A 13,365-nucleotide genomic window follows, 5' to 3' on the forward strand; every position below is an offset into this window, starting at 1 on the left:
TTATAACTTTTTAAAGGGGCATTGTTAAAGCTAATTTTTTTATATGAAGGAATTAGACTGTCATAAGGGATCATAGATCTAAAGCTGGGAAAAAAAAAAAACCTTAGTGGTGATCCAGTCCAATTTCTTCATTTTACAAATGATGAAACTGAAGTACAAGGAGATTAAATAACTTGCCCAAGGTGATAGAGGTCATAAGTATCTGAGGCAAATCATCTCTATGGTCCCTTCCAGCTCTAATATCCTATCATTATCTAACATACTTTATTTCCCATAAAGCTTTCTATTAGAATTCAATTTGGATTAATCAACACATGGAGAGGATGAGAAGGTGATTATCAGCCATTCACACAGTTTGCTAGCTGTTACTAGAAAAAAAAAGTCTGATTAAACTAAAGGAATGGGAGTCTTGATTGAGCAGCAGAAGCTTTCCTTTAAATCATACTGCTTAGCCTATCTGACCTAGATGTAAACCAAGCCCTCAGATGAAGGAGGATTAATGAAAGTTTTGATCCCTAGCTTCCGGAACAGCCAACCTTGGAGTAACTCCTTAAAGTGGAAAGGACTGGGTCTTCTTGGGTTATTCATGCAGGGGTCCTCAAAGGGGTACCAGGGCATCTTCTTGGCCCAATCAGTGGCCTCCTTTCCTTTTCTTCACTTCAGAAATGCCCATTTGGCACTCCCTCATCCTTGATATCCAATCAATGACCAAATCTTAACTTCTACCTCTACAGCATTTCTTATGCCCAACCCCTTTTCTCTACCTACATGGTTACCAACTTAGTTCTGGCCTTCATCACCTCTCACTATATTATTACAGTGGCCTTCTAAGCCCCTTTCTGCCTAAAATCTCTCCCTACTTCAGTTCATCTTCCATGCTCTTGCCAAGATGATTTTCCTCACAATACTCTCCTACTCAACCAACTTCAGTAGGTTCTTGTTTCTTCTAGTATTAAATATAAACTCCTCTGATTTAGCTTTTAAAGCGCCTCTCAACCAATCTATCTTTCCAGTGTAATTGGGTATTTCTCTCAACTCTGCCCAACTGACCTTTTCTCTTATTTCTTTCACTCTATTTCCTGTCTTGGTGTCTTTGTACCTAATGGCCCCCATACTGGACAGTATCATTTCTGCCTATTAGAGTCTCTCTTTAAGTTTCAACTCATGTACCATTTTCTCCATGGAGCCTTTCCTTCTCTCCCTAACCACTAGTTGTCCTCCCTTTCAAACTACCTTATATTGAATACTTTGTATTTATTGGTATCATATGTTTATTTTGTATATGTATTTGTGGTAAGGGTATGCACAAAATCCCTGCTCCATCTAATCTCCCCAGGTCAGAATGTAATCTTCAAGTAGAAATTAATTCTTTTTGCATTTGTATCCTTTGTACCTAAGACAATGCCTGACATATAGTAGATTCTTGGTAAATGCTTGTTTGATTGTAAAGAGACTTTATTTTAGCTTTAGATGAGCTCACTATTTTGCCTAGTTATCATTCAACTGACAATGATTCTATCCTTAAATATGTTCTAACATTAGAGTTTTTGGAAGTTTTGTTTGATTACAACCCTTTAATTCCATTCATGTATATTTAGCAAGGCTTCCCACTAGCAATTTTAAGAAATTAGGGAGGACAGTGGTACAAAGTAGATTTTTTTATAGGGCCTTCTGTTATAGCAGAAGATCTTATATTCTCACAGTACTAGTCTCACTTTTACCACTGTCCTTATGATCAAGAATGGACCTGCTTGTCTAACTTTGATATTGGAATTTTGTTAGTATAAATATTCTGTCCACAGACCCAGGTGGATGACTGATTTTTCCCCCTTCCCTTCCCCCTTTCTTTTCTTCCTTGATCCCTTATATTCTGTTTTGGTTTCAGTTCTAAGATAAAATAGCAGTAATTAGTAAGCTTTGAGAGAGAACTGCTTTTGGCTGAAAAGGGACTTTAAAAGATGTAAAGAGTAAAGTGAAACCCTGTTCAGGTTAGGTTAGAGAAGAGACTATAGGAGATAAATGCTAATAGAAAAAATAAAAAGTATAATGTAGAAGTATGACAGTTGTTATGTTGAAAATTAATATATCTACCAGTTATTTTTCATAAGGTTTATTAATATTTTTCATAAGGATTATTAATAATCACTTGAGATAGAAAGGTAGATAAGCATAGATTTAAAGTCTTTTCCTTACTTTAAGTTCAGACCACATGTCACCTAACCTGCAAGAATCTCTCTCTCCCTCACCTCCTCCAGCCAAAGTTCTGTGCCAAAAAAAGATTCTGGTAGGCTCTTCATGTTCACAGATATTCACAGACTTTCACGGACCCCTCAACACACAGTTATAAAGTGCTATTAGGATGGAAGAATAAAGAATTATTCCAGATGAAAGGACACAGTATAAAGTAATGGAAAACAGTATTGTGTGTGATAAAATGTGTAAGATCAAAAGGTATTCCCCAATAGACAAGTGATCAAAGAATATGAAGAGGCAGTTTTCAAGAAATCTAATCCTTCAACAGCCATGTGAAAGATGTTTCAAATGAATAATAATAAGAGAAATACAAATGACAACTTTGAGGCTTCATCTCATGCATATGAGACTGGCAAAATAAAAATGGTAAATGTTGGAGAGTTGTTAGAAGATAGGCACACTAATGAACTGCTGATGGAGCAATGAATTGGACAAATCTTGTCAGTTCTTTCTTCACATCAATTCGCCTATGCATCATTTTCTCCATTGACACAATCACTCCCCAGGTTCAAGCCTTTTTCATTTCTCACCTGGACCATTGTAAAACTTTCTACTTGGTTTCTTTGCCTCAAGTCTCCATTGCCATCCACTCCAATCCATCTTCCATAATGACCGCAATAATATAAAATATATATTGAAAGACCTCAGTTCTTTGATCAATAACCAGTCTCGACTCCAGTCAATCAGTTCATCCATTGACAAGCATTAATTAAGTGCACACAACATGCCAAACATTGTGCAAGGTACTAGGATACAAAGATACATATGAATAAGTCCCTTTCAAGGAGTTTATATCCTATTGGAGTGAATAACATGTATATATATATATATATATATATATATATGTAACAATACTTACTGAAACTGGCAAAATGACAAAAGATGGGAACATACCAATGTTGAAAGAATTATGGAAAGGCAGGCATACTAGTACATTGTTGGTAAAGTTCTGAATTAGCATAATTCTGGAAAGCAATTTATAATTATGCAAATAAAGTGACTAAAGTGTATGTATCTTTTAACTCAGAGATTCTGTTAAATATATTTCCCAATTTTTTAAAGGCTCCATATGTAGCACAATATTTATAATAGCATTATTGTGGTAGCAAAGAACTGAAAGCAGTGTAGATGCCCACTCCTTGTCAGAGTTGGAAAGGTCTGTGGTGTTTAATCATATTGTTAGATTTTGGGAGAGGGGTTATTTGAATTAGTTTTACTGATTCTCTCCCCATCCTTTTTTTTTCCTGTCTTGAAACCTTATCTTCTGTCTTAATATCAGTTCTAAGACAGAATTGCAGCAAGAATAGGCAATTAGGGTTAAGTGACTTGCCTCTGGTCACACAGCTAGGCAGTATCTGAAGCTAGATTTAAACTTGTCTTCCTAACTCTAGGTCCCTACTCTATCCAGAGTACTACCTACCTACTCTCTTCCTCTTTCTTAAAAAAAAAAAAAAATTACTTTTATAAGGGATGCCTCTCTGTTATGGAGTAGGGGAGGGTCACAGGTAGAAATTTAAGAGTAAAAAACAAAAATACCACTAAAAATTCATTGTTTAAAAAACAGTGCTTGTTGGGCTGGTAGGCAGGCTAGCAGAGCTGTGAGTCACTTTACCACTCCCTTTCTCCCTGCTTTGTAAGGGTTGATCTACCCTAGGACTCACATAACTCCCTTGGGCAACACTTTCTCCTGGCCACCCCTTTTCCCATCTCCAATTTTGAACTGGTTTCCTTCCAAATCAGTCACAGCAAAGAAGCAGTAGCCACACCTGGTTCACTTAACTACTTCTAAAAAGCTGGTGAATGTATTCTCTGTGCTCCAGAAGATGTTAAAAAAAAAAAAGACTTCTTTCTGTCCTTTGATTACAAATCTCTATCCAGAGATCTTGCTCTGGCAGATGTAGTAGTTTTAAATCTCTCCTTTCTGAGTCTTTCCCAATCAGCCCCCTCAACACTTTATCCTAAGCACTAGTCCACAAAGCTTATAGTTAACCACAGTCTTTAATAACATAGAGATTAAGGCCAACTTTGGCTCTCTGTCTTCTCGTGAGTCAAAAAAAGAGGGGTGGGGTGGGGATGGAATGGGGGCAATTTGAGCTGTGGACTCCCCTCACATCTATCATTTCTGCTCCAGATCACTGACTACCTCTATGTCTTATCCCAATCCCATTCAACTGTGCTTCCAAAAACTTTTGTTCCCCATTGCCCACCACCACAAGCTACAAGGATATTGGGACATTGTCCATTCTCTAAGGCTTCCCTGCTGCCAGAGTCTCTTAAAACAACCTCTCCTCCTCCTGTGGTGTTCCTTCCTCCAAAAGGGGATCTTATCTACTTCCCCAAGGCCAGGCAACGTGAAAATGTCTGCAGAATCACTTCTTGCTTATGTCTGTCCAACAATGTACAACTTCTCCTATTCTCTGGGAAAGGGGGCTTATATAACCTTACACACAAATACAAGCTTATTCAGAGAGAGAGAAGAGACTAGCTGTTGAGAGGATTAGGAAAGGATTCTCAAAGAAGTTAGTGCATGAGCTGAGATGTCGGGAAGGAGCTCTGTCAGGCAGCTATGAAGAGGAAGAACATTCTAGACGTAGCAGTGACCAAAACAAAGGCCCAGAGACAGAAGACCAAAGGACAGCAAAAGGGCCAGTTGGGCTAGAATGCCAGAAGAGAGTAATTATGAGAATGAAAAGGTAGGTTGAGAAAAGCTTGTGAAACATTTTAAAAGCCAAATCGAGAAGTTTATATTTGATGCTGAAGACATTAGGAGTTACTGGAGTCTTTTGAATAAAGGAGTGACAGAGACTTTCCCATAACAAAAATTGCTGTCAGTTTTGAATCCATGAAACTTAATCTGAGACGTCAGAGATTACAGGTACAGAATAAGACTTCTATTGCCCCTAGGGCCATTGCCTTACTATATTTCTTAAAAGAGGGGGTTCCAGGGGATGGGAGTGGGGAAGGAGGAAAGATTAGGAAAATGATACCTTAAAAAAAAGCATCAATAGAATATTTTAAATGTAGCAGGGAATCTGCCAATGAGAGTCTCACCTCCCAGCAGTGTACTCTGATGCTACCAAACCATGTGAGGATGGTTGGTAAACCTACTTCTGGAAGTGTAGGATGAGTATTGGAGGGTCCTGAGCAGGTGTAGCCCTTTCAATCACCTTTTTTAAACCTTTACCTTCTGTTTTAGAATCGATACGAAGTATTGATTCCAAAGCAGAAGAGCAGTAAGGGCTAGGCAATTGGGGTTAAATGATTTGCCCAGGGTCACACAGCTGGGGAGTGTCTGAAGTCACATTTGAACCCAGGACCTCTGGACTCTAGGCCTGGCTCTCTATCCACTGAGCCACCCAACTGTCCCTCAGTGGATAGAAAGTCAGGCCTAGTTCAAATCTGACCTCAGACACTTCCTGAGTGTCTGAACATCGATTCTTAGAAGGTAAGGGTTAACAAAAAAAAAAAAGCTGGTATTAATTGGCTCAGTGAAACTAGGGCAGTAATCACTGGTGATGGATATTGGAGAGAATATATTGAAATAGGGGCTCAAGCTAATAGCATTAAAGAACATCCTCTCCCCCTCCCCCCTCAATCATTCCTAGAATTCTGCCAGGGAGCCCTTCTCTAAAGGACCCAACTCATCAGGGGCAGTGTGTGTTGTAATAAGGATCCCATAGTATATATGGACTATAGAAAAGAAAAAAAGAAAGGAAACAAAAGACCCATGAGCAGTCCAAGATATAACACTAACTTCCATTTGACTGCAAGCTTCTTGAGAGCAGAAACTGCTACAATTCTTAACACTTATCACAGTACTTGGAATATAGAAGGCACTTAATAAATAAAAATAAATGGACTTGCTGGTGTGATGATGAGCTGTGCAATGTTATCTCTTTCTGTAAAATGAGGTACTTAGTTAGACAAGATGATCTCCTAATACCCTTCCAGATCCAACATTCTGTGATTAAAGAAGGAAATGGCCATTAGATGACTCAAGGGATAGAGAACCAGCCATGGGTTCTAATCTGGCTTCTGACAATTCCTTGCTGTGTGACCCTGGGCAAATCACTTAACCCCAATTGCCTAGCCTTTGCCCTTCTGTCATAGATTTGTTACTGTCAGAAAATAAGGTGGTTTTTTTCTTTTTAAGCATAAAATGGACAGTAGAGACTTTAAGAATCAAGGCAAGAACAATGTTTTGGGGTAGCTGGGTGGCTTAATGGAGAGTCAGGCCCTGAAGTCCAGAGGGCCTGGATTCAAATCTAGTCCCAGATATTCCATAGCTGGGTGACCTTGGGTAAGTCACTTAACCCTAGTTATCTACCTCTTATCCTTCTTCTGCATTGGGACCAATACTTAGTATTAATTCTAAAACAGAAGGTAAAGATTTTAAAAATAGACAAGGAGCCCAGTTATGAGACTGGAATAAAAGACAGTCTCCCAGTAACAGAATTTCATATAATAACAAAAAAGCAGGAATGCCATTTTTGAGGGAAGAAGTGTGTGTGGGGGGGTTCTACCTGTTCCTGAAATCTTATAAAATTGGTCTAGAAGATAAAACCTACTTCTTTAGTCTTGGGCTGAGGGGAGGAGAGAAAGAAGGGGAAGAAGTGAGTCAGGAGATACAGTATGGTACCTAAACTGATCCCAAACCCCTCTGCTTTCTTCCAGTTTTCGTTACCTTAAAATTGTCCTTAGCCCCCAATACTTCAAGGTACAGAGCGTCTGGAGGAAATTCTATTACCTTGTAAAATTATACTTAATCTCCTCCTGCAGCATGGTAGTTATGATGTAACTCTTCTCACCATCCCCCTTTAACCCATAGCCTCAAAGTTGCTTTAAGACCTAAGAGCAGGACAGGATAGAGTGACTTGGGCAAGAAGCAGAAGGAGCCAGAGAAAAGAACTGGCAGGATGGGTGTGCACAGGTAAATTACAGGACCAGGCAGCGATTAGGGGGTGTTATGTAAAGCCTTTGTCTTTCAACAAATAAATGTTCATGTGATCATTGTAATGACGGTCACAGGATATCAGGAGAAATCAACTACCTTGATTTTGGCTAGAGATACTGCAACACTGACAGAATGGTAACAACTAAGGAGTTTGGTTTGACTGTATCCAATTAATTACAGTCATTTCTGTGGACTCAATTTCACAAAGATTGAACCTGCTGCCCAAACGGTGCTAAAAGGCCTTTGATCCAGCCATAGCACTGCTGGGTTTGTACCCCAGAGAGAAAATAAGGAAAAAGACTTGTACAAGAATATTCATAGCTGCGCTCTCTGTGGTGGCAAAAATTGGAAAATGAGGGGATGCCTTTCAAATGGGGAATGGCTGAACAAATTGTGGTATCTGTGGGTGATGGAATACTATTGTGCCCAAAGGAATTCCATGTGAACTGGAATGACATCCAGGAATTGATGCAGAGTGAGAGGAGCAGAACCAGGAGAACATTGTACACAGAGACTGATACACTGTGGCACAATCAAATGTAATGGACTTCTCTATTAGTGGCAATGCAGTGATCCTGAACAACCCAGAAGGATCTACAAGAAAGAACACTATCCACATTCAGAGGAAAAACTGTGGGTGTAGAAACACAGAAGAAAAACAACTGCTTAATTACATGGGTCGAGGGGGATATGATTGGGGATATAGACTCTAAATGATCATCCTAGTGCAAATATCAATAATATGGAAATGGGTTCTGATCAAGGACACATGTGATACCCAGTGGAATTGTGCATTGGCTATGGGAAGGGTGGGGGGAAGAGAGGGAGGGAAAGAATATGATTCTTGTAACCAAGGAATAATGTTCAAAATTTACTAAAAATAAATAAATATTAAATTAAATTAACAATAAAATAAATAATAAAAATGGATTAGACAGAAAGAAAGACAACCTGCTACAGCTGAGAGGGAAAGATACAGGTGTGTCCCATTATAGATTTTTCTCTCTGCCTCCCACCAAGCCTACATAAGCCCTTGGGAAATATTTAGGAGTAAAGCTAGGAAATTCTGTTCTGTTTATAGATCACAAGCTGTGTTTAGGGCAAATTGGCACCCATTGAGTCCCTGTGATGAAGCGATGGTCAAGGATGGTAGAGGGAAAATGTAGGGAGAAGAAATAACTCACTTGGTAGCATCTTACTTTAGTTACCTTTTTTTTTTTAAGCAAATGAAGTTTTAGAAATTGCTGTTTCTACTCTGATGATGAACCAGAAATGCAGTTCAACATACTTCTAAATTGAGTACCCTGGAGCAAAGCATTCATTTCCCCACCCTGGTTATAGAATAAGTGTCAGGAAGTAGCCTCAATATTGGGGAAAGTCATTGCGGTTGAAGAGTCCAGGTGTTAAGGGCCTCTCACACATAGTCACATACTTGTCAGACCATGCTTTGAGTCTTCCTGAGTACCACCCACCCTGGCATATGTCAGATGTAGACCAAAAAAAAAGAAAATCTGACCACGTTTCTCATCCCACCTCCCCAATACTGGGGCTGGAGAAGATAGCAGACAGCTCAACTCCCAACTACCAACAATCTCAACAAATCCTAGGGAAGGTGGGATTCTTCATTATGGTGGAGGGAGTGATAGAGGGTTATTTGACTCTCTAGTCACTTCTTATTTCTCTTTGTGGATGAAGTGACCATCTCTAGTAGTTCTACACATCTAGAGGACTAAACAGGTTCCTGAGAGGAAATGGAGCCATATGGGCTATAGAACAAATTCTTTGTATTTTTTTGTCAGGTTAAATAAAATACTGTATATTCAATAGTTTGTTGACTCTGAGGGTTTGCATGAAAGCTGCAAAGACATGAACCAAATTCTAATTTTCCCAGGGACATGAGCCAGAGATTCATAAAAGAAGCCCCCAGTAGTGAACTCAGTTGGTATGATATCAAAGCTGCTGTTGTGAGTCATGAGCTATGCTCACAAGGCATCTTTTTCTCTGCCTTCCCCCCTCCCCAACTTACCTTCTCAATTTATTCTCTCACATTCACTCCTTTCTCTCCATCCTCACCCACAAATGACCAGGAATCCTCAAATCCCAGTGTTCTCTCTCACACTTCTATCAATACCTCTATTCTCTTCTTCCCTCTCATTCCCACTTATGTTCCATTTGCCATCACAATCATCCTGACCACAAGACTTAGGGCTCGGTCCACAGCTCTTGCTGTGACCACATCCTGAGTGTAATTTTCCCCACCCCATCTTTCACAGCTACCTTGAAAGTATATCTCAGATCTTTCTTGTGAGCAGCTGTGAATCCCCCTAATTTCAGGTACCCAGTGGGTTCTCTTTTTGCCAGCATTCCTAGTCTATAACTATTGTGATGGTGGCAATAAGAAAGAAGAAGAAACAACTTTGGGGAGAGCATGTTCCTGGTGGATGATAGTCATGTGAGATTAGAGAGTGAGGGAGGCAGTGTTGTCAATGTGAGTGTTTTTGGGACTTGGCATTAAAGCTGAGGAAATGGTCTGAGAATGAGAGAGTGAGCAATTATGGGATTGGTCAGAAAGAGTCAATGGAGTAAGAATAGAGTCTGCAGAGGGATGGTTGTGGCCTGGCTGCTAGAGCCAGATTCCTTTTCCTTCATGCAGTATTTTGCCAGGATGGCATGAACAATGATGAAAATCTGTAATATTTTTCTGACCAATATAGTACATCTGATTTATAGGCATTTAACACCCCTCTTCCAGTTCCTTTTGAAGAAAGAGAGTGACCAGCAGCTCCCAGGGTAATTTCAGGCATTGAACACTGGGTATCACCAGTAACACTATGAAAAGGATTCTTCTCCCCCATCACTTTGGATGGGTTGGTGAAAATGGTTCAGAGATTTAGGAAACAATTTAACTAGCCTCTAGCACGCCTCCCTTATTTCTTATGCTTTTATTCTGTGGCAGGCACTGTACTAAATAGAACCAAAAACAAAAAACAGATGGGTTTTGTTCTGTGTCTCTTTCTAGTCTGTCTGAAGTTTTGTTACTGTTGGCTTTCTTTTCTTCTTTTTATAATAATTATAATCAGTGGACATATAGTTTGGGTTCTGCTGGCCTCACTTTGTATCACTGTAAAAATTTCCCAATATTTCCTTATGTGGTTTTTATAGGTCTTTGACAGTCTTTATCCCAACTTCTATTTTGCTCTTAGTCAGGTCCCAACAAAGTTGGCTAGCTATATTTCCTTGTCAGAGATCTAGGAAATATCCTTGAATATCCACTTGAGCCTTCATTCCTTTGTGTTCTCCCCAATATCAGTTGCCAGTCAAAGTCAGTATGTACTGTATTTTTCATAGCATAGACTGACCTGGTAAATAATGTCTCTATCAATTTGCTCTTACAAAGGGAAATTTACTGAAAAGACAGAGAAAGACCTAAAGTACAAAACATTCCCTCAAATTGGGATGCACATTCCTTTTATCAGTATGCATACTCGATTCTGACTCCAAAGCCAATGAAATGACTTTTTTTTTCACCACTTGATAATCAGAACGGGAACAGTCATAGAATAAATTCTGAATATTCTGAGTCACAGAGGAAGGCCTTTTCCTTACATGTCATCCAGCCATTCCAGAATGTGGCCCACCAAGTCTCTCCCACATTGGTTGGTAGCTGGCAGAGTTGAGAATGGGTATCCCATTGATTTTCATCTTTATCATCTTTGGCAAGATCATAGCATTATATTACTAATTTATCCAGTTTATTCTCTAATTATTTAACAAATAGATTGTTCCCAAATATTTGCTGTTACAAGATTTTTAAAAATACATTTTCATTAATTACATTTCACATTTAGTTCCTTCTTGTGAAGATTGGATTTGGCTATCTCCTGATTGTAACACTGAAGGTACTTAGCTCTTCCTTTATTGTGAAGATTGAATTGTAATCCCCTATTTTTAGATTTTAATCCCCAAAGTGTTAACTCAGTATTTAAAGTAGATCTACCCATTTTAACTACAAAAAGGTGCAAACTAAACACAAAAAGGTATGATCACCCATTTCATACATTGAGTGGGAGATCTATGACCCACCTGTGAAAGAATGGGCAATCCTGAAGAGGAGTGTCTGTTGTGATTGGTAGACATAAAAATTTTGGGGAGGTGACACAATAGAAAAAGGTCTTTAAATAGAGGAAACAGAGGCACACAAGGATCAATCGATAGATCATTCAGTCACTAGGAGTTGGCCTGGAAGACAGACACTCAGACGTAGAGTGAAAGCACTTGGCTGTGGAACTGGACCCCTGAAGGAGCTCTGGCAGGAGACCTCAGACTGCTTTCTTTTTAGATGGTCACCTTGATGAGTGAAAGGCTGACTTAGTTTCCTTGCCTTTTCTGGAGGTGTGAACCAGGAAAGGTCCATTGTCTTGAGACTCATTTCCCCTGGCTAGGGCTTAGAATTTCTACCTGGCTTAGAGGAAACTGGAGTTTCTCTCTCTCTCTCTCTCTCTCTCTCTCTCTCTCTCTCTCTCTCTCTCTCATTCCTTAATATCTTCCCTCTATTGTAAATAAACTACCATAAATTCCATTTACTTGAGTAATTCATTGTGGGATTTAGTAATTAAATCCCTGGCGACCACCAATTAAATATTTCAGTCCAACCATAATAAATTTTACATTCTCCACCATTTCAAGGACTTTGATTTAAATTCTTGCCTTTATAAGATCAACTCAAATAAGTGACACAATTGTTTTCTAAAACTAGTTATTTCCCAAAAGACAGTCCTTACCCATATAATCTAATCATTTTTTCCCCAGGGGACAGGGAAAGAGGCCTGAGAGTATTGTAGGGAAAGTGAAACATTGACAGCTGTTTGAGATACTCACCCATATAGTAGGGCAAGCATATCTGGATGATCTTATCACTGGGAAGTTGGATAGGGGTTTCCCTAGATGAAGGAAGGAAAATTGTCCAATCCTGGGGAACCACCAGATCTTTGAAGCTAAGCTCCTAAAGTCTAGGGAATCCTCAAAAGACATTGAAATTCAGTGCTCTATATAAGGCAGAATATAATATCCCTACTTTATTATGGGGGGGTCATTAATTAAAAGTTAAAGAGAGCTGGAAAAATTGGTTTTAATGGAAATCTTAAATAATGAATAAAGAACTCAAAAGATTTTCTCAAAATAATCAACATGAAAGTGCTGACAGCAGTGTTTATCCAGTTATGTGATCAATTGTGTCATAAGAAGGAGAAAGTATGAGTCCCAAAGGATGAGAGAAGAGCTGGGGAAGGTGGGGAGGAGTTGATAAATTGTCAGCAATGCCCTGACCAGGATGCTATGTGGCACAGGCTGGCTTCTTGAAGGTGGTAATGGAAGGCATACTCATGGTCTTTGCTTTTGGTGTGGATTGGAAGGCCATCTGGTCTCCAGATTGGAGATAGCTATGACCATGTCAGTTTTGAAGGATCAAGAGAATAGGACCAGGAGGTCCAAGAGCAGAGTCTGCTTTGGGTACTGCAGCCAGCCAGACCATTACTGGGGCCCAGCAAAACGGCATCTTTATCCCTAACCTAGCTAGAGCTAAGAAAGGGCTCTAGAAGTCGCTATGCATTCGTTTGGAAAAAGACCTGGTGGGGTGAATGTTATGTAGAAATTTAATTTAATTTAATTTAATTTAAACCAACTCTTCCTAGAGACCCAGGTAGTGTGGGGAAGAGTATGCCTCAGTTGTTAAGGAAAATGTTTGTACTTCTATTCTTGCTATGTCTTTGAAATAAACACCTTGGTAAAAGCAGATCTGTGTTATTTGGTTAACTGGAACTGGGGTGCTTAAATGACTGAAAATAAGCCTATGAGTAATATCCTAGAGTGGGAGCTTAAGCCATTACAAAAAGACACCCATACCTTTCCAGTCAGTCAATGCCAGGTACTATGCTAAGTGCTAGGGATACACATTTATAATAACAATAACTGGCATCAATATGGCGCCTGCTACATGCCAGGCATCATTAGTGCTCTACAAATTTTTCATTAGAGCCTCACGACAATCCTGAGAAGTAGATGCTATAATGATCCTTATTTTTATAGAAGAAGAAAAAGAAAGGCAAAAGCTAGTCCCTGCCCTCAAAGAGCTTGCAATCTAATGGAGGGAGATAATATGT

The sequence above is a fragment of the Monodelphis domestica genome, chromosome 1 (assembly GCF_027887165.1).
Source record: "Monodelphis domestica isolate mMonDom1 chromosome 1, mMonDom1.pri, whole genome shotgun sequence".
NCBI lineage: Eukaryota > Metazoa > Chordata > Mammalia > Didelphimorphia > Didelphidae > Monodelphis > Monodelphis domestica.